This window comes from Lactuca serriola, chromosome 4, assembly GCF_051521515.1.
Source record: "Lactuca serriola cultivar US96UC23 chromosome 4, Lser_US96UC23_V15, whole genome shotgun sequence".
In the NCBI taxonomy this organism is placed as follows: domain Eukaryota; kingdom Viridiplantae; phylum Streptophyta; class Magnoliopsida; order Asterales; family Asteraceae; genus Lactuca; species Lactuca serriola.
This window is the reverse complement of record NC_136411.1, coordinates 378,750,474-378,772,146: the sequence shown is the minus strand read 5'-3', so window position 1 is coordinate 378,772,146 and position 21,673 is coordinate 378,750,474.

The following is a 21,673-nucleotide window of genomic DNA, read 5'->3' as shown; positions in this document are numbered from 1 at the left end:
CACGAAGATGTATTTGGATTTGAGGAAAGAGTATTGGTGGCCCTGTATGAAGAGGGACGTCGCCTGGTTTGTTGAGAGGTGCTTGCCATGCCGCAGGGTTAAGGCCGAGCACCAAAGACCGCATGGCAAGTTGCATCCATTGGAGGTAACCGAATGGAAGTGGGAGCAGATCACTATGGATTTCATAACCAAATTGCCGAGGACTGCCAGAGGAGTTGATGCAATTTGGGTGATTGTGGACAGGTTGACGAAGAGCGCTCACTTCCTCGCCATCAGTGAGAGTTCTTCAGCGGAGAAGTTGGCGGAGATATATGTGAGAGAAGTGGTATCTCGGCATGGGGTGCCGATCTCGATTGTTTCGGACCGTGATGTGCGTTTCACTTCTAGATTCTGGCAGAAATTTCATGAGGAGTTGGGTACTAGATTGCATTTTAGTACCGCATATCATCCCCAGACAGATGACCAGAGTGAGCGGACGATTCAGACGCTTGAGGACATGCTTCGAGCATGTGTGTTAGATTTCGGGGGTAGCCGGGATGCCTATTTACCCTTGGCAGAGTTTTCCTACAACAACAACCATCATTCGAGCATTGGTATGCCACCCTTTGAGCTGTTGTATGGAAGGAGGTGTCGGACCCCCATTTGTTGGGGAGAGGTTGGGCAGAGAGTGATGGGCAGTACAGAGATCGTGCTTCAGACGACAGAGCAGATTCAGCAGGTCAGACAGAGGTTATTGACCACCCAGAGCCGACATAAGAGTTATGCAGACTGACGCCAGTCCGAGCTTGAGTTTCAAGTCGGCGACTTCGTTCTCCTGAGGGTCTCTCCTTGGAAAGGAGTGATTCGATTCAGGAAGAGGGGCAAGTTGGGACCCCGGTATATTGGGCCATTTCGTGTGATTGCGAGGGTAGGCCGGGTAGCCTATCGTTTGGAGTTGCCAGCAGAGTTGGGGCAGATCCACGACACTTTTCATGTGTCGCAATTGAGGAAGTGTGTAGCCGATGAGTCGGCAGTGGTTCCATTAGAGGATATTCTGGTGGATGCGAGCCTGAATTATGCCGAGAGGCCAGTGGCCATCAGAGATCGGAAGATCAAGGTTCTGAGGAACAAGGAGGTACCTCTGGTGTTAGTTCAGTGGCAACACCGGAAGGGATCAGAGATGACCTGGGAGCCGGAGCGTGAGATGCGGGAGCAGCATCCAGAGCTATTTTCAGAGCGAGACTTCGAGGGAGAAGTCTAGTTCTAGTGGGGGAGAATTGTAACAGCCCGGATTTCCAGGTATCTTTATTGTTTATGATTTTGGTGTTTTGAGAGGGGACTCGGCGAGTTGGAGCTCAGACTCACCGAGTAGGGACGCGATTCTGGACACGGGATTCGCCTGGACTCGGTGAGTCCAGGATATGGACTCGGCGAGTCCGCGCTGTTTAATGAAACCCTAATTTCTCGGGTTTGGGACCTATTTAAAGGGCCTTATGGCCGTCATTTGTACCCAGCAGTCCATAGAGAGAAACCCTAGAGTGCTTTAGCGATTTGAGAGAGAGAGGAAGCATTTCTTGACCTTTGTGTGTTGTTTAGCAAAGAAGAGGGAGGTTCTAGCCAAGAGGAAGCAAAGGAGGTTGCTATTCTGTGGATTTGAAGCTTAGATCATCGATCTAAAGGTATGAATTCGGCTCATCTTCTGTTTTGTGAAGTATATTTGGGTTTAGGGTTTCTTGTGGCCTTTGTTGGGTTGATTTGATAGCCAAATAGTCCCTTGCTAGTGATGAGGCTTTGGATCTGGATCCATAGAGGTCCAGAGAGCCTCATTCATCAAGCTTTATGAAGAACAATGGAGGTTATGACCTTGAGTTGTGATATTTGTTGATAATTCTTCATATATGGACACATAGAGGTTGAATGTACACCAAGTTTGGGGCTTTACGTGGTGAATCAGTCTATGAAGGCCAGATCTATGAATTGATAGAACAGATCTGACCTTAGAAGCGAGTTTGAGTGATTGCATGGCATGGACTCGCCGAGTCCGATGAGCAGACTCGGCGAGTAGCTTGAAGATTTCCTTGAGTCGGCCAGTGAGTGGTCCAGTCGAGTCATGGGTTGACTCAGTGAGTCAGGTCGAGTAGGGAAGGGTGGTCAAGAGGACTGAGTCGAGCTGGGACTCGCCGAGTTGTTCTTGAGACTCGACGAGTTGAGTCGGGGTGGCCCCGAGATTCTTCCAGGGGGAACTCGTCGAGTCAGGAGGAGTACTCGACGTGTAAGCAGGGAATCCTAGAGAGTTGGTGAAAACGTCTAGACTCGCCGAGTTGCCCTCGTGCACTCGCCGAGTCCAGTCAAAGTAGACCGTTGACCGTTGACCAGAGTTGACCTGTGTTGACTTATTAGGGATAGTCAACCTTAGAGATAAAAAGTGTTAATTAGAGATATATGATGTTATAGGAGGATTATAGCTCAGAGGATCGGGCACGAGGGATTTCAGGATTTGTGAGTCATCGAGATACGCGAGGTGAGTCTTCTCACTATACTTTACCTTGAGTAGGTAACCAAAGTTATGTGACAGAGTATTGTATGCTATATGTTGTACTGCATTATTTCTATGTGATTATGTTGTGCATGTTTACAGAGTTGGAACCGGAAGGTTCCTAGAGTTAGAACCTGAGGGTTCACAGAGTTTGGGTGTACGGACCCATAGAGTTATAGCCTCGAGTGGCTAATATGTGTTTTATGTGTGGTATTTTGCGGAACTCACTAAGCTTTGTGCTTACAGTGTTAGTGTTGTTGTTTCAGGTACTAGCGATGACCGTGGGAAGGCGCCGGCTTGATCCGTACACACGCATGGGATTTTGTTATACTTGTGATCTTGGGATTTTGTACAATGCAAATTGGGATTTAAACTTGATGATTTTATGAAAAGTTAATGAGAAATGTTTTTATAAATTGTGAAAAATTATTTTCAAATTTACGGTGTTACAAAAAATCACTCAATCGTAAATTTACTATTTACGCTTCCCAGTGTCGTGTCGGTTTTGCCGTAAAACTTCGACGGGCCATAACTTCTTCGTTATAACTCGGATTTCGGCGTTCTTTATAGGTACGGAAACTTTGAGACATATTCTACAACTTGGTTAAGACTATTTATTATAAATATTCTTTTGCCGAAAAGTCATTTTCGACCCCTATTATCTCTAAATTGACTGGCCCGGATCTACGGGCGTTACAATTATCTCCCCCTTAGGATGATTACATATGGGAATCATCAACGAAACAGGGCTCAAATGATGACTCCATACGTTATCTCTTCATCCTAAGTAATAAACGTAACTTTGATGTTTCTTCGAACAAGTATCTAACTCTAAGACTTCCTGACTGCAGGCGGTGCCTGATCTTGGACCCGCTCTCTATCTCATGTTATACTTTCAGTCATGATCTTCATGTCACGATCTCGATCTTTATTGGAGACTCCTTCTTTAACAAACTTGAGATAAGTTTCTTCTTTCGATTATCATAATAGACCGATGGGTCATGTTCTAATGACCTCTCATCGTATGATGCATTGCTTGGACTCAGGTCTTTTAGAGTCAAATTCCAGGACAAACTATACCTTCCTTCATGCTCTAATCACGTCTTAAAAGGTAGCATTTCTAGCAACCGTCGCGATACTTCTACTGATCGCTTTGATTAATCCTTCTGGCTTAAGTCGGGTGCTACATCGAACTTGGTTCCCTGAACCACATAACATACTTATTGTAGTCAGACTCAATTAAATATGACCACTAGGGTCGGAATAACAATCATCTTCTTAGTCTTTACTGGCACAATGGTAACGACATATTTGAATAAAACGGTATCAATTATTAGCTTCTCGGTAACCTTGTGACTTTCCCTGATCCAAGCGTGAGTCATGTGCTTCCGGTAGTATATGCATCTACTACCTTTCACACCTACTCATACTCGTCCCAAGTATTGTCTCGCAGTTTTCCAAGTCACCATATAGGAAAATCACATAACAGTTTAACACATCAGATAACAAAACAAATACTTTATTATTTCTTGAAACTATTACATAGGTGTTCAAGTTCACCCTAGACTATGCCTCTAATAGGCTACATCATACGATACTATGGCTACTGCATAACTTGATCTTCGGATATGAAGTCTTCATCCTTGATTCCTCGCGTGGTTTTCTACTTCGTTGAGGATCATGTGAAATGCCCTTGGCCATGGTGGCGTTTCTTGTCTTGCTGCTTTATTTTTCCTTGGGTAGTCTCTGGACATGTGCCCCTTGCCTCCATATCCGTAGCATACTTTATCATTATGTGTACAGTCCTTGGAATAGTGACCAGTCCTTCCACACTTGTAGCAAGCCACCTCTTCATTCCATCTCTCATTGTGCTTCAGCGGTACATTTGGTGTTGTCGCTCTCACCGGACGATCTTGCTTGAAGTGTCCCTCTCCACTACACTTAAGGCAAAATTCCTCCTTGGTTGAGCATTTATGGGCATAATGACCAATCTTCCCGCATTTGAAGCAGGTCAGTTCCTTAGGGCATCGCATGTTACACCTTTTGCTTCACCTCTTCCATCTCCAGACTGTGAGAATAAGCTTTTCCTGTTGGACCTTGAAGATCCCTCAAATTTCTTCTTCTTGCCAATCTTAACCCTGATGGCTACCTCAAGAGTAGGTGTCTGGTGTGCTGGCACAGTAAGTTCGTCCTTATTTTGTTGAAGTAATCGTCTTGTCTCTTCCATCTGACGATCCAACATCATCTGCACCATTGCTTGTACTCCTGCCATCGTGATCGTATCGGGTGCAGTTGCTATCTCTGGCACGTGCTCAATCACTGGTGGTTCGGGCTGCGGGTTACCGCTTCCAAATCCACTTTTAGTGCTCACCATGTTGATCTATGCACCAAATCAGACGTTCGGTGTGGAGTGTTGAGAATTTAGATAGAGAAGACTTAATTTACGAATGACGTGTAATTCTCCTTATCACTCCGAAAAGTTACATGCTAGTTCTAATACCGTAATTAAACGTTTAGAAATCTGAACACATAAAGTTTCCAAATCCGGTCGGCAACAGACCATAGATCCGATCATACATTTAGCATCATAAAGCATCATAAATCATTTAGCACATAAAAGCATATTAGGTCTAGAAATCCTACAAATTCCTAGTTCGCTTAAACTAATGCTCTAATACCAACTGTGACATCACTTAGCATTCTAAGTTTAAGTCTAGAAATCCTACAAATTCCTAGTTCGCTTAAACTAATGCTCTAATACCAACTGTGACATCCCCATTTTCACAGCCAGAAAAGACCGGTTTTGTTTATGCTTTATAAAAATCAGAGTATCTCTTCTAATAAAAACGTTGCGGAATTTGTTCCCAGTAAAACATGATAAATACGTTATCAAAGCATCTCCGAGGAAAAGTATTTTTATTCATTTTAAAACATTTGGGATGTCATCGTCAATATAGAAACATAAGCCTAAACAAAACTTACATTCATTATCGCTAGTTATTTACATCTCCTTAATCTCTCAGTGTAATGTGACATCATAACAACACCTGTGATATAAATAAACTAAGTGGATCAGGTTGGGAAACATGGTGAGTACATAGGGTTTTCAACCCACAATAATATAATTATTATGTTTAATCAATCAAGTAATCAACCCAATTACCCATCCCCATTATCTTATTTAGTCTTAAGGATCTACCCTAAGAATCAGCTATTCCTCGTTCATTCATTCCTAAGGATCATCCTAAGGAATCGGCACGAAGTCCATCCTTGCCATGGTTTACACAACGGGCATTAAGTCTGCATAGTCGCCGGGGCTTTGGCACTAAGTCTACATAGTCGCCAGGGTTTAGGCATCAAGTCTGCATGATCACCAAGGTTAGGTATCAAGTCTGCATGATCACCAAGGTTTAGGCATCAAGTCTGCATGTTCACCAAGGTTTAGGCACCAAGTCTGCATGGACGACAGGGTTTAAAGTACACCGGGTGAACACATCGTTCACAATACCTACAGGTTGCGAGCCTGCTAGAGTTCCACCGGACTGTCTAGAATAGTTAGTGGTTGTTATCCATACTCTGCTGAATGACGGGGCCATCATTTGGGAAAGGCTTCTCACATCGTCCACCTCTAACCCTCACCTCGTGGTCTATAACACCTCTCAACTCATATTCCATCTATTACATCTAACCATCTTTTACCCCAACATTATCGTAGATATAAAATACATATACAGTTTAAATCATTTGAAACATGTATAAAATCGTTCATCCAGCATAGACAGCAAGTATTCAGATAATATGCACACATAGCACGTAATTTATATAAAATACTTCATATCTATGTGTATGATGAAAGGGACCATGCACTCACCTGATAAGGTGATGACTCGGTACTCAGACAACACTTCGTTACTGTTAAAACAATTTCCCTCGGACAAAACCTAGTATCATTACCACTAGAGTTTAGTCTAACGTTAACCGTGACTAATTAATAGTATAGATATTATTACTATTAAATAAGCGTTATGAAACACTCTTATATAACTCATAATAATAGCCCAAATACTCATTATAAGTTCCCAATAACGTTGCTATATTAAAACATAAGCTATACTAAAGATAGGGTAGGTATTGCTCACTTACAACGGGTTTCCTTGGAAACCGGGCTTTACCGGAGCAGAGTTTCTAAGTCAAAGGCTCTTCCTTTCGGATCCGACAGGCGCTCCGGGGCTTCCGCCTCGTGCTAGGGGGTTCCCTAGGCTTTTTGGGGGAGTTTTAGGGCTTAGAGAGAGAGAGAGAGAGAGAGAGAGAGTATACAGAGAGAAAGAAGTGGGGAAAGGTGTGAGAAAAGACGGTAGCCTCGAGCCTTTATTTATAGGCCTCTAGGGGCGTCACCACGCTGTGGTGGCCCTCACCACGTCGTGGTGTTGCGTAGGCTCCAAGTTTTCACCTGGTGCTGACACGTGGCATCGTACACAGGGTGGAAATCAGCCGATTTTCAAAATTTCATAACTTTCTCATACGAAATCCGTTTTCGACGTTCTTTATATCCATGCGTAGGTAAAAATAAGATCTACAACTCTCATTTAGACTCCGTCGGCTATATCTCGACCGATCTTAAATTTAACTGTAAGAGGAGATTATACTGTTAAATGTCTGCGTAAAATTCATAACTTTTACATACGGACTCCGTTTTCGTCTATGTTTATACTGTAACGACCGAAAAATTCCAACCAATTTAAAATATTCAAAAACACCCTGATTTCATTAATTTATTACAAAGAGGTTTTCATTACAGTTAAATTAAAGTATTCCCAGAATCTCATCACAACATAAACATGAGGAGCGGTACGATCACGCCTTTTCCTTGCCACGGTCTCCTGAAGAACCTGAAAGACATAAAACCACAACTGTAAGCCCGAAAGCTTAGTGAGATATCCCCAAAATACCAACCACATATAACATACACGCATAACATGCCATATCATATCCGATCACAGAACAACCATGCACTTCGGGTCTACTGTGTTATTGGTCCGCCGCACCGGCCAACAGTCCACCTGGTCCACCCTCCGAGTCTAGCCATATACATCGAGTATACAGTGTGATTGGTCCGCCCGCACCGGGCCTTCAATCCACTCGGTCCACTCTCTGAGTCTACAGTATGACTGGTCCGCCCGCGCCGGGCCTTTAGTCGGCCTGGTCCACTCTCCGAGCCTCGGCACGTCTGGTCCGCCCTCTTGGGGCCTACAGCCTATCCGGACCGCTCGCTGGGCCTTCGGGACAACCAGTCCGCCCTGGGTATCTTGGCCTACAGCATAAAGCAGGACCCGCCTCAACCCAACTCCATTCCAAACAACCGTGTGCACATAGACATAGAATCATATAACAATTCACAGTCAACAAACCGAACAAACAAATCACATAACATATCATCATCCTAACCAGGATACCGACCTAACCGGTCACTAGCATAGCATCACCCTACATCTCAAGATACCGACCTCAGCCAAGTCTCTAACATATACCATCCTAGCTACCAGGATGCAACATATCAAAGCAATAACATACAACAAATACCCGGATCTCAATCCGATAAAGGGCCGGCCTTGGTGCCTTAGACCCTGTTGATATAGTGAGGATAACTCACCTCGAAACTGCCGGCTGAAAAGATAAGGTCCCGCTGCTCCAAATCCGACACGAACTCCTCCACTGAACAACACCAAGGCACTGAACTCAATAATTACCAAAATACCCCTGGAAGAATACTAGTCAACCCTTGGTCAAAGTCAAAGTCAACCCCTGACTGACTCTACTCGCCGAGTCCCCATGCTCAAAATTTCCTTCAATCCACGACCCAACTCGCCGAGTCACCCCGAGACTCGCCGAGTTGAACAACTTTGAGTCCACTCGCACACAAATCACCGAGTCGTCCCTTGACTCACCGAGTCACCACTCAACCAGAAGAAACTTGGACCTCACGACCAGACTCACCGAGTCCAAGAATAGACTCGCAGTGTCTAAGGCTATCTTCAACCTACTCGCCGAGTTGTTCTTCCAACTCGCCGAGTTCAAGGCTATCTTCAACCTACTCGCCGAGTTGTTCTTCCAACTCGCCGAGTTCCAGCCTATCTTCAAGCAACTCACCGAGTTCACCTTTGTGACTCGCCGAGTGCCTCTCGATCTCATTCCATACAGAAGCATTTCAGGCCATGCAATTGATCCAAAACGTAGATCTGCCCTCCTACAACCCATCCATCACGTAAAGTGGCAAACTTTACGTGAATCCAAAGAGATCTAGGCATTTTACACTTTAGGGCTATGGTTTGGGACATGATGGCTTCACTAATCACTCAAGGACAGGGACTTTCATGTACTCTAATCTTTCTCCATTCCAGATCTGAGGTAGCAACCTCAGATCTAACCTCCAAACTCAAAACATCACAAGATATGTTTCCCCATAAACCCCAAAATGATGCATATATATGAATAACAGCCCTAGAACGAGATAATACCTCAACAGGAAGCCCCAACAGCAATGAAACCCGAATCTAAGCAAAGCCCCTTGCTCCACGCCTCCTAACCTTCAAGATTTCCTCAACAATCACTTCTTCAAGCCTCCAAATGCACTTTGATCCATTCATACATGACAACTAGGGTTTCTGGACTTAAGAGAGAGTAGGGAGGCTGGGGGAAAGGATGTTATGTTCTTTATATAAGGCTCAACCCCGAGAAATAGGGTTTTCTCCACTCAGCGCCTACTCGCCGAGTCCATCCGCTAACTCGCCGAGTTGGCCACTTAACACGCGACCAAAGTTGCGACCCTACTCGCGAGTCCACCCATGGACACGCCGAGTTCCCCTTCCCAATTTACTCTTTTAGCCCTTCAACTTTACTCTTGATATTCCGGGATGTTACAATTCTCCCCACTTAAATTAGGCTTCGCCCTCGAAGCCTGCGGCAACTCAACTCTAGAAATACTCCCGCAACGCGCCACCTGGCATTAACCAGACCAGGTTCCTCAAGGCACAACCATCGAAACTCGAACTCACTTTTTCTTTTCTTACGGTGTCCTGACCACCGCCTCAAGCCGGCCACCAGCTTCACCCTCTGATAACCCCACTTAACAACTGAGTATTACTCATGATGCAATACTGCTCCAAATCGCAACCATCACTCGACCCATATGAGCTAGAAATAACCATGCACCACCGGATTCCCGATCCGAGTCCAACTCTATCCATTCCGCTGACAGAAAGACACATTCTTCAGAGCAACTCCCATGAGTTCTCCTCTTGCAATCACATACACATGCTGAACTAGCTCTACCACCCTCGTGTTGGGAAAACCCGTTACACTGACGACATCTCCAAACATCCCCCAGGATGAACCACGAATACATACACAATTTCTTGATCAGAATCACACTGACAGCCCAAGACTCCCTCCCTGTATCCTTTCCGAGCCTCTTGGCTCTACACCCGCGGAATTCCTTCCGCAACTTCAGCAGACATCCCAAACCGGATGTGATTCCATTCCACTGCCACAAACACGCTGCTCAATGACCGTACTTGGATTACTCCAAACATAACTCTGCGTTGTTGCTTTCAGTTCCGTGAATTTGCACTCCTTCTCGAAGTTACATTCCTCTCTCTTTCCCTTACCAAGGAAATCCACTTGGCCGCCTTGTCGCTACGACAAGTGCCACGGTGTTCGCACCATGCTACACCCCTTCTTTATAGCATAACCGCTATCCATGCAACACACATGCTCTGAATCTGCTCGCTAGGAATCTCGAGTCCATGCACTATCTTCACTGATCAAAATCACTACCCGGGGCCAGACCTTCTAATGCTATCATACCGCAACATACACAATCCATATCCTCGAACCGATCTAACAATACCTGCAGAGTCTGCAGCATGACTGGACCGCCTTAACAGGCCTTCAGCCAATCTGGACCACTCTCAAAACCTTCAGCCAATCTGGACTGCCCTCCAGTGCGTTCAGTCTGGCTGGACCGTTCTCCGAGCCTTTGGCCTGACTGGTACGCCTACCGACCTTCAGTCTATCCGGACCGCTCAACTAACATTCATCATTCCGAGCTATCTCTCCAGGAAATCCCCCATGCATACTGTTCTAGCCCTCTAGGGGTTCCGAACTCTATCTCCATCATACATACTCGATCCCGGCCCGATCCCAGGCCTTCCACAATCAAATGCCCTAGGTCTGTATCCCGCCCCGCATGCCTGCCACTTGCTCATACCAGCCTACGCTCTTGGCTGACAGAACACTACTGAATCCCAAACAGCTCAACAATCTCACATACTCATCGTTCTTCCAGAGAATTTTTCAATTCTCCCCCACTTAGGGCACTGACTATTAACCACCGGTCGCTATCACCGACCTCCCAAAACAACCCTGCACAAAACCAACACTTACATGCGGACTGATTCCCACTAGCACTAGCAACCTTCACAAAAATCACATTTCCACACTGATCATCCCGCTCAAAAGAAACTCAATCTGCAGCGAACCACTCCTCAAAAAGCAGATGCTACCAGGCATTCCGACCAACGCCAGATTTCCACTAATAACCCTCATGAATGATAACCAACGAAATTCCCAACACTGATCCATAACCAAACCATAACCCTCAAAGAACAACAAATACCACACCGAAAACCACACAATAAGATTAGCAGATAAACAATACTCCACAGAATCACAAGATAAACAGGACATCAAGAAAGAAACATACCCACGGCTGCATCCGGCACTGCTCTGACCTCCTCTGCAGTAAGCTGAAAAGCACGACCCTGAGCCCTTGGGGGCTCCGCTCCACCCTGACCTCCACCCACGATCCTCAAAGTGGCCAGTGCTGGAGCCTGCACCGATCCTGCAACAAGCTGCGGACAACTGGCCCTCATGTGCCCAACCTGATGACAATGATAACAAATCCTCAAATCCCGAAACGGCGCTGACTGCCGACAATCCCTCGCATAGTGCCCCTCCTTTCTGCACTTGCGGCATGCACCACCGGACCTACAAACTCCGGTGTGGCTCCTCCCACACTTCCCACAAGTGTGGCTACTTAGGTCTCCCACTCTAGATTCAACGGTCTTGGACCGTTTTGGCGTCGGCTGCGACTGCACCGGAGCCTGCCTCAGCTCACGCAACTGCAACTCAATCTCTAACTCACGCCGCCTGGCGGCCTCCTGCAACTCCAACAAAGTTTCGCACCTCTGCGTAGACACAAAGTGTCTGATATCCCTCTTGAGCATGCTCAGATATCGAGACATCTGAGCCTACTCCGAAGCGAACTCAGGTCAGAACGTCGCCCTCTCAGTGAACATCCTGGTGATCTCAGTCACCGACTCCGAACCCTGCTTCAACTCAAGGAACTCCTGAGCCAATCTCTCTCTCTCTCAACTCGCGGAACATAACGAGTGCTGAACATCTCCTTGAACTGATCCCACGAAACCGCAGCCCTCTGTGCATCCGAATATGACCCCGTAGTCAATCTCCACCAATCCTTCGCCCCGAGCCTCAACAGGTTCAGAGCACACCTCACCCCTCTGATCATCAGGGCATGAACACGTGAAGAAACACCCCTCCACGTCCGATAACCATCTCATAGCAACAATCGAGTCCTGAACTCCATCAAATGTGGGAGGCTTCGTATTATCGAAGTCCCGATACTGAAAACCCCGACCAGCTCCTCCCCTTGCCGCTGCTACAGCCGCTGTAGCCGCCGCGGCAGCCGTCTCTGTGAGAGCTGCATAGCGCTCATCAAAATACTCAACCATGGCGGTCTTGATCGACCCAAACAGTTCTGAAAACTCGGCTTGGAACAACGCAGCAACCTCATCATGCAGGATCTCACGAATCCTCGCATCCAACTCGCACGTGCTTATCTGACCAACAACCTCGGGCGGTACTGACCCACCCGGAACTCCCTCTCCTGCTCCCGATCCTGATCCGGATCCACTCCCAGCATGTCTCGGAATCTCCATACTGAAATAACACCACAAAATCTCAGACACTTCCCGCTAACCCGGGAACCAACTCTCAACCCCACCCTAGAGGTCATGGTTTCCCTGATACGCATATGGGTCCTGTGCTTTCAGTAGTACGGGCCCATACTACCTTCCACACCTACCCATATTTGTATGAAGTACTACCACAACACCCTAGAGAAAACATACAAACAAGCGCTCAACCCTCACCACTAGAGGAACACTGGAAATCTCCCACAAGGAAACCCTAGGCTACAGGCATCACAAATCAGGTAGCATTATCATGGAATCCTAAATATCCCTAGCCTAGCACTAGCATGTTGTTCTATCAAAGCTCAAAAACAAATATCATGTATGGTATTTTGGGGTTACTTACTGGCTCCGGCTGATCGTACCTCCGCGTCCTCCTTTACTCATTTTGAAAACCATTTTAAATTCTCTTTTGAAAACTCTCCTCGATTTGAGACTGGAGTCACACGAGTGTTCCTCCAATTCACTCAAACCAAGGCTCTGATACCAACTTGTAATGACCAAAAAATTCCAACCAATTTAAACTTTTCAAAAGCACCCCGGTTTCATTAATTTATTACAAAGAGGTTTTCATTACAGTTAAATTAAAGTATTCCCAGAATCTCATCACAACATAAACATGAGGAGCGGTACGATCACGCCTTTGCCTTGCCACGGTCTCCTGAAGAACCTGAAAGACATAAAACCACAATTGTAAGCCCGAAAGCTTAGTGAGATATCCCCAAAATACCAACCACATATACCATACACGCATAACATGCCATATCATATCCGATCACAGAACAACCATGCACTTCGGGTCTACTGTGTGACTGGTCCGCCGCACCGGCCAACAGTCCACCTGGTCCACCCTCCGAGTCTAGCCATATACATCGAGTCTACAGTGTGATTGGTCCGCCTGCACCGGGCCTTCAATCCACCCGGTCCATTCTCTGAGTCGACAGTACGACTGGTCCGCCCGCGCCGGGCCTTAAGTCGGCCTGGTCCACTCTCCGAGCCTCGGCACGTCTGGTCCGCCCTCTTGGGGCCTACAGACTATCCGGACCGCTCGCTGGGCCTTCAGGACAACCGGTCCGCCCTGGGTATCTTGGCCTACAACACAAAGTAGGACCCGCCTCAACCCAACTCCAGTCCAAACAACCATGTGCACATAGACATACAATCATATAACAATTCACAGTCAACAAACCGATCAAACAGATCACATAACATATCATCATCCTAACCAGGATACCGACCTAACCGGTCATTAGCATAGCATCACCCTACATCTCAGGATACCGACCTCAGCCAGGTCTCTAACATTTACCATCCTAGCTACCAGGATGCAACATATCAAAGCAATAACATACAACAAATACCCGGATCTCAATCCGATAAAGGGACGGCCTTAGTGCCTTAGACCCTATTGATATAGTGAGGATAACTCACCTCGAAACTGCCGGCTGAAAAGATAAGGTCCCGTTGCTCCAACTCCGACACGAACTCCTCCACTGAACAACACCAAGGCACTAAACTCAATAATTACCAAAATACCCATGGAAGACAACTAGTCAACCCTTGGTCAAAGTCAAAGTCAACCCCTGACTGACTCTACTCACCAAGTCAACCCGATGACTCGCCGAGTCCCCATGCTCAGAATTTCCTTCAATCCGCGACCCAACTCGCCGAGTCACCCCGAGACTCGCCGAGTCCAACAACTATGAGTCCACTCGCACACAACTCACCGAGTCACCGCTCAACCCGAAGAAACTTGGACCTCACGACCAGACTCGCCGAGTCCAAGAACAGACTCGTCGTGTCTAAGGCTATCTTCAACCTACTCGCCAAGTTGTTCTTCCAACTCGCCGAGTTCAAGGCTATCTTCAACCTACTCGCCGAGTTGTTCTTCCAACTCGCCGAGTTCCAGCCTATCTTCAAGCAACTCGCCGAGTTCACCTTTGTGACTCGCCGACTGCCTCTCGATCTCATTCCATACAGAAGCATTCCAGGCCATGCAATTGATCCAAAACGTAGATCTGCCCTCCTACAACCCATCCATCATGTAAAGTGGCAAACTTTACGTGAATCCAAAGAGATCTAGGCATTTTACACTTTAGGGCTAGGGTTTGGGACATGATGGCTTCACTAATCACTCAAGGACAGGGACTTTCATGCACTCTAATCCTTCTCCATTCCAGATCTGAGGTAGCAACCTCAGATCTAACCTCCAAACTCAAAACATCACAAGATATGTTTCCTCATAAACCCCAAAATGATGCATCTATATGAATAACAGCCCAAGAACGAGATAATACCTCAACAGGAAGCCCCAACAGTAATGAAACCCGAATCTAAGCAAAGCCCCTTGCTCCCAGCCTCCTAACCTTCAAGATTTCCTCAACAATCACTTCTTCAAGCCTCCAAATGCACTTTGATCCTCTCACACACGACAACAAGGGTTTCTGGACTTAAGAGAGAGTAGAGAGGCTGGGGGAAAGGATGTTATGTTCTTTATATAAGGTTCAACCCTGAGAAATAGGGTTTTCTCCACTCAGCGCCTACTCACCGAGTCCATCCGCTGACTCGCCGAGTCAGCCACTTAACACGCGACCAAAGTCGCGACCCTACTCGCCGAGTCCACCCATGGACTCGCCGAGTTCCCGTTCCCAATTTACTCTTTTAGCCCTTCAACTTTACTCTTGATATTCCGAGATGTTACATTTACCGTTGAGTTCCTATTAATGAGATATTCATCTCTCATTAAGGTTGCGTAAGCCAAAAACCGCTCGAACTAAAACTCGAGTTTCGGGTCGTGCACTACTAAGCCGAATCTTAGAAAAATCATAACTTCCTCATACGAAGTCATATTTGGGCGTTACTTTTATGGATGTTCTTGGTTTAACATATACTACAACTTTTGTTTAGATTGCTAAGCCTAAAAGTCACTCCATCGTAAATTTACTATTTACGCTTCCCGGTGTCGTGCTGGTTTTGCCGTAAAACTTCGACGGGCCATAACTTCTTCGTTATAACTCGGATTTCGGCGTTCTTTATATGTACGGAAACCTTGAGACATATTCTACAACTTGTTTAAGACTATTTATTATAAATAATCTTTTTCCGAAAATTCATTTTCGACCCCTATTATCTCTAAATTGATTAGCCCGGATCTATGGGCGTTACAGTCTCTTATTATCTCAGTCAAAATATGCTCATTAGATTCTTGATCGAGCTTCCATGTTGAATTGTAAAATAGTCTCTACGCCAACTGACTTGTGTGGCAAATTTGATGATTATAGCCCCTCAGTTTCAAACCATATGTTATATTGTAGTCTTGTAGTTTCCCTACAGTATTTGACGTTTACGAGACCTAACATCACGTAGACGGTTCAAAAAATTTGTCTCTACATGCATGATCCTCGACAACCTCATTTTACTACTCTCAAGCGCATCCTTTGTTATGTTTGTGGCACTACTAATCATGGTCTTTTACTTTATAGTTCTCCTAATAAGGATATTATTGCATACTTTAATGTTGATTGGGCTGGTTCCCCGTTTCTAGGAGATCCACATCCAAGTTTTGTGTGTTCTTAGCGCATAATCTGTTATCTTAGTCATCTAAACGTCAGAACATTGTCTTTTGTTCCAATTCCGAGGCAAAATATCGGGGCATTACTAATGCCATTGGGGAGACTTGTTGGATTTGGAATCTTCTTCTTAAGCTCAATTATTCTCCGCAACGTGCAACTATTGTTTATTGGGATAATGTCGGTGCAATTTTTATGTCGTTGAATCTGGTTCAACTTTGATGCACCAAACATATTGAGATTGATCTTCATTTTGTTCATGAAAAGGTCGCCACTAGTCACATGAGAGTTTTTCATGTTCCTTCCTCCTCTCAATATTCAAATATTTTCACAAAAAGTCTTCAGACAACATGGTTCTTGGATTTTCGGACCTATTTAAATGTTCGTCAATATACACATGTTCCAACTACGGGGGTGGTTAGTGGTCATATTTATTATATTTATACTTATTGTATATATTTCATATGTATTTTTAATTAAGGCTATCAGCCCATCCATTGTATATGGCATATATATGTTTTAATGAAAGGCATATAATTTTATGGAAAAATATTTGTCCAACAAAATCATCTACCGAGTCTAACTCTTAATGATCCAACTCTCATTAATCTTACAACTGGATCTACTAAATACAATTACAAGCCTAATGTAAATATTAAGACAAATACATATATAATACAAATAATCATTCTTGCAACCCTCACAGTCAAAATCATGGTTTTGTCACAAATATTTATGTTGGATCAAAAGACAAGAAACATTGTTAATGGATGGCCTTTGTGAAGATTTCGTCATATTTTAAAGAGGACGGTACATGTTAAACACAAATTTGTACCAGAGATACTTTGTTTCAATCAAAGTGAACATCAATCTTAATATGATTTATGCACTAATGTTGAACTAGATTGTTCGCTAAATAAAGTACTTACATTATCATGGTAGACAAGATATTCATGGCAACCCACTAGTGTTACTCATCAAAAATGTTGTGTAGCGAACATGTTGTTGCCATTAGGGTGACTCAGGAAAAAGAATATGTAGGTGACATGTGTCAGCCATTAGATTTTACACTTTATCAAAACTTGAGAGGAGATGGTACCTCGACGCTTCAAGGACCATCATAATAAATTTTCAACAAGAGCAATGTAGTACCCAAATATGAAGCCACATGTGGTCGGGAAGCCAACCCAACCGACATTTGAGTCAATAGTGAGACCTCAAAAAGGTGAGACATATAACTATAAAACATAAGTAGTAGTTCCTTGGATATACATCAGAATCTGTTTAAGGGCTATGAAATGTGGTTCTCGAGGGCCACACAAGAACATACATATTTGTTGCACTAGAAAAGTGATATTCAGTATTGTGAAGGAAAGATATTATAGGGCACTAGCAAGTCTATTACAAATAAGGAGATCCATCATAGGAAGAACCATACCATCAACTTTGGATAATGTTTTATATGAGGTATTTATTGGTTTATAGTTAATCATATTTGCACGTTCCAAAATTTCTTGGGTATATTTTTGTTGAGATAAGAACATTCATAACCAATCATATGAAATGTTAATATCAAGAAAATAATTGAAATCATAGCTATTTTCTGAACAAGGAGGTGACAAGGTTGATAAGCTTAGCTGAGGCAATCGTTAGAATGATATTATCTAAGTATAGAAGAAGAAATGTCAGGAGAGAGTTGTGTCAGTAAATAAATAACAACAAATCATTATGGTTGTGAGCAAAACAAAGTTTGGATATTGTAACATTCTGTTTCGAGAAGTTCTTATTTTGGGATTTTGGACAATAAATGGATCAAGTAAAAGCCTTGGACTTCTAGGTAATAGGGTTTAGACCATATTGGATGTTGATAATAATGGTTATGTGATCCAAGCCCTTGGTTTGTGTTTTGGAGTCAAAAGGTAAAATGGGAAAAGTGATGCTTTGGACTTTTTTCATGAATTAAGGATTTTAGCTTAGTATGTGTTAAGTTAAAAGTAATTAAATGTAATTATGGGGATCTTTAATACCTTTCTGTGCATATAAAGAACGATGGAAACGGAGTTGACATGAAGAAGTTATGGATGTTTGAAGTTGAAGTGGAAATTGAGGGTTTTGTCCTATGCAGACGTAGGAAAGTTACGTAGGGCGTAGCCAAGTTATGCAAAGCATAACTTGCTAAGTGTGGATCAAGTTTCTAATGGGCCACGCATGGCATAACTTAGGTTACACAAGGCGTAATCACGACAAATCAAAGCCCTAATTCTTCGGTTTTGAGCCCTATTTAAGGGCTCTAACTTATGGGATACCCTATCACGACCATCCTCCATCACCTAAGATCATTCCTTGAGAACCATATCTTGCTCTCACTAGTTTTGATCCATAGCATCATTTATGAGCTCATTTCTCCATTGGAAGGTGGCATCTTGAAGAACAAGATGGTGGCAAAGTGTATACAAGAAGGGTTCAAGTATAGATCCATCAAGGTTACTTCATTCCTGGACCATTGTGAGTAAAAAGCTTCAAACTTGCTCATTGGTTTCATAAATCTTGTTACTTTTTATATTTGTCACTTTTTGGTCCCTTAAGCTTGTGTTTTGGGAGTTGAGGCAACTCCAACACCTTTTGAGCTATATGGAACACTTTTGGGACTTATTGGACTTGGAAAGTTGTGCTTTGGTTCTTGTTCATTAAACCATGCAAGTTGTATTAAAATTTTGGGTCATTTAGTGCATAAAGTTTAGATCTTGAAATTTTGTGACCTTGTTATGGATAACGTTGGAAACTTTATTCATCTAAAAATCATATTGACTTAGGTCTAAAGGTTGGAGACTTGGACTTAATGGATTAAGTTGAGAAAGATGCATTTTGGTCCCTTTGAGACTTAAGGACTAGATCTTGGTTGTTTGGACAATCCTAATGGATAAAGTTGGAAACTACTTCCATTATGGACCTTTTAGGAACCAGATCTAAGCCTTGAGTGCAAGATCTTAATGCATTCTTGCCCATTTTTTGGATAAGACTCTACATCTTGTGTAGAGTAAGACGTACGATGTGCATAAGTCAATGAAAGGTTGAATGTTGACTTTTTGACTAGTTTGAGTTTTGGTCAACTGTGAGGGGTTGAGGACTTAGAAGGGAAAATGGTCTTTTGCCCAAATGAGCATTTATCTTTGTATTTGGAATTCCTAAGTTAGAGTATTTACCGTAATTGCTAATTAGCATTTGGTTTTGGATATGTTTAGTGGGAGACACTTCAGAACCAATGGCTCATGTATAAGATCTTTTTGTTGATCCATTATGGAGAGTCTTATCACTATACTTATTGTGAAGGAACCAATGTCGGCGCATTGGGTTGTGTTATAAAGAATTCTAGTTGTCTTTGTGACTCCTGTAGGTATGATTAGGTTGAAATATACCCTAGGGATGGGACCATTATTATATGATTGGATTGAAATAAATCCTAGGGTTGGACCACCAACTCTCCCCTACACAGGGTCCGAACACGTACCAGTTGGCGCTCACAATCAATCATCAACCCATTGGGGTTCAACATATCCATCCCCACTATAACCTTGTTCCCGCGCAAAGGAATGGGAACTAAGTCAACTGCTCGCTAAACATCCCCAGAACACAATCTCGATGAACCCATGATGTCGAACGGATCGATCATCTGCAATCCCAACCTCTAATGGTTGATCCAGCTCACTCGGAAATCCAACAAACCTCTTATTGAGCGCAAGAGACACGAAAGACCGGGTAGCCCCTAAATCAAATAATACCAAAGTAGGGATACCAATCACAAGGAACGATCCTAAAAGAAAACAAATAAAATATAAGAAACATTATCAACATAAATAAAGAGTTAAAGAGAAGAGACATACCTGCCACCACATCTGGTGCAACACACGCCTCTTCAACGATCAACTAAAAGGCCCGACTCCTCACCACAACAACATTTTCCTTGTCCTGGCAGCCATCTGTGAGTTGTAGGGTCGCTAGAGATGGTGCTACCACTAGTTTTCCTAATGTTAGACTCGGGCAGTTGGCCTTATTGTGGCCCCTTTGATCGCAATGAAAGAAAATCAGATCTGATGTATGTGAAGTGGTGATAGAAGCAGTACAATCCTTGCTAAAGTGTCATGACTTGTCGCACTTGTAGCAGCTTGAACCACCCGCTCTGTAACCCCATCATTAGACATGCCGCATTTGCCATAGCGGCTCCGTCCCTGCTAACCCTTTGACCTAGAGTCGAAACCCTTGGGTTTCTTCGTTGAAACCCTAACTTTCTGTCCATGCTCCACCTTCCTAATCCCTATGTGCTCTAGATGAATCTCTCGCTCCCGCGCCTTGGGTATCATATCATCCAGTTTCGAGCAGGAAGAAAAACTTACAAACTCCCTGATATCAGATCTCAGCATATGATGGTATCAAGTCTTCCTTATCTCCTCATCAGCTACATATTGGGGTACTAACAATACCCTCTCTCTGAACTTGGCGGTGATCTCCGCCATATTCTGAGTTATCTACCTCATATAAAGAAACTCCCTGGCTAGTTGTTTACCTCAATAGCCGGTGTAAACTCTCCTCAGAACCTGGTCACAAAATCTAGCCAGGTCATGGCCTCAATGGCCGGTGCTCCCAACGCATAGATGACCTCCTCCCACTAATATCGAGTTCATTCTCTTAAAGATCCTACAACGAACCTAACCTTCGACGCCTCAGGGCAGAAGCTCATCATCTGTGTATACTCGATGTCAGTTATATAACGTCTGGATGCGATAGGGCCCTTCACCCTAAAGAAATATGGGGCCCCACATCCCCTTAAATCCTTAAAGGAGAGTATGCAGGCCCCCAAATGGCTAGCGGCGAGATCGCCCTTAAAGATATGAAGGTGATCCTCTATCAACTCCATGATAACTTCCTTGATCGACCTGAAAATCATAGGGGTCACATCAAGGATGTCTCTCGTAATCTCTGATGCAATGAACTTTCGCAAACCCTCATCAATTGGTTCGGAGCCCGTGCCCGAACCAGATCCAGATCATGAACCTCCCGCTCCCTGACGTGTCATCACCATATTGAAACCTAACCACATAGATAATTAGCATAGACACGAGAAGATTCACACTCTCAAGTTCCCATGATTCATTGTGGTATTCCTGGCATCAGGTATAAATCATGTGCTTTTAGTAGTACAGGCCCAATACTACCTTCCACACCTATTTATTCCCTTCTCAAGGATTACCCCGACTCCTCCAAGTCACTCTTCCCAACTAATACGTTCTCAAACTATATGGCATCCTACACACCAAAAATCTCATAGGGAGTCCTTAAGACTCCCTTCCTCACCTACTTTGATATCAATTGTAGAAGGAACTCTTACATGTACTACCTAACTACTGCATGAATACAGTTACATACTACTAGTACCAAATAATTCTTCGAATGACAGTTGCCACCCTACAACGGTTGGACTTAAACAAGAGCTGCACAATAGAGTTAAACCTATCCTTCTAAAATTATCCAATTGAAGTAATATG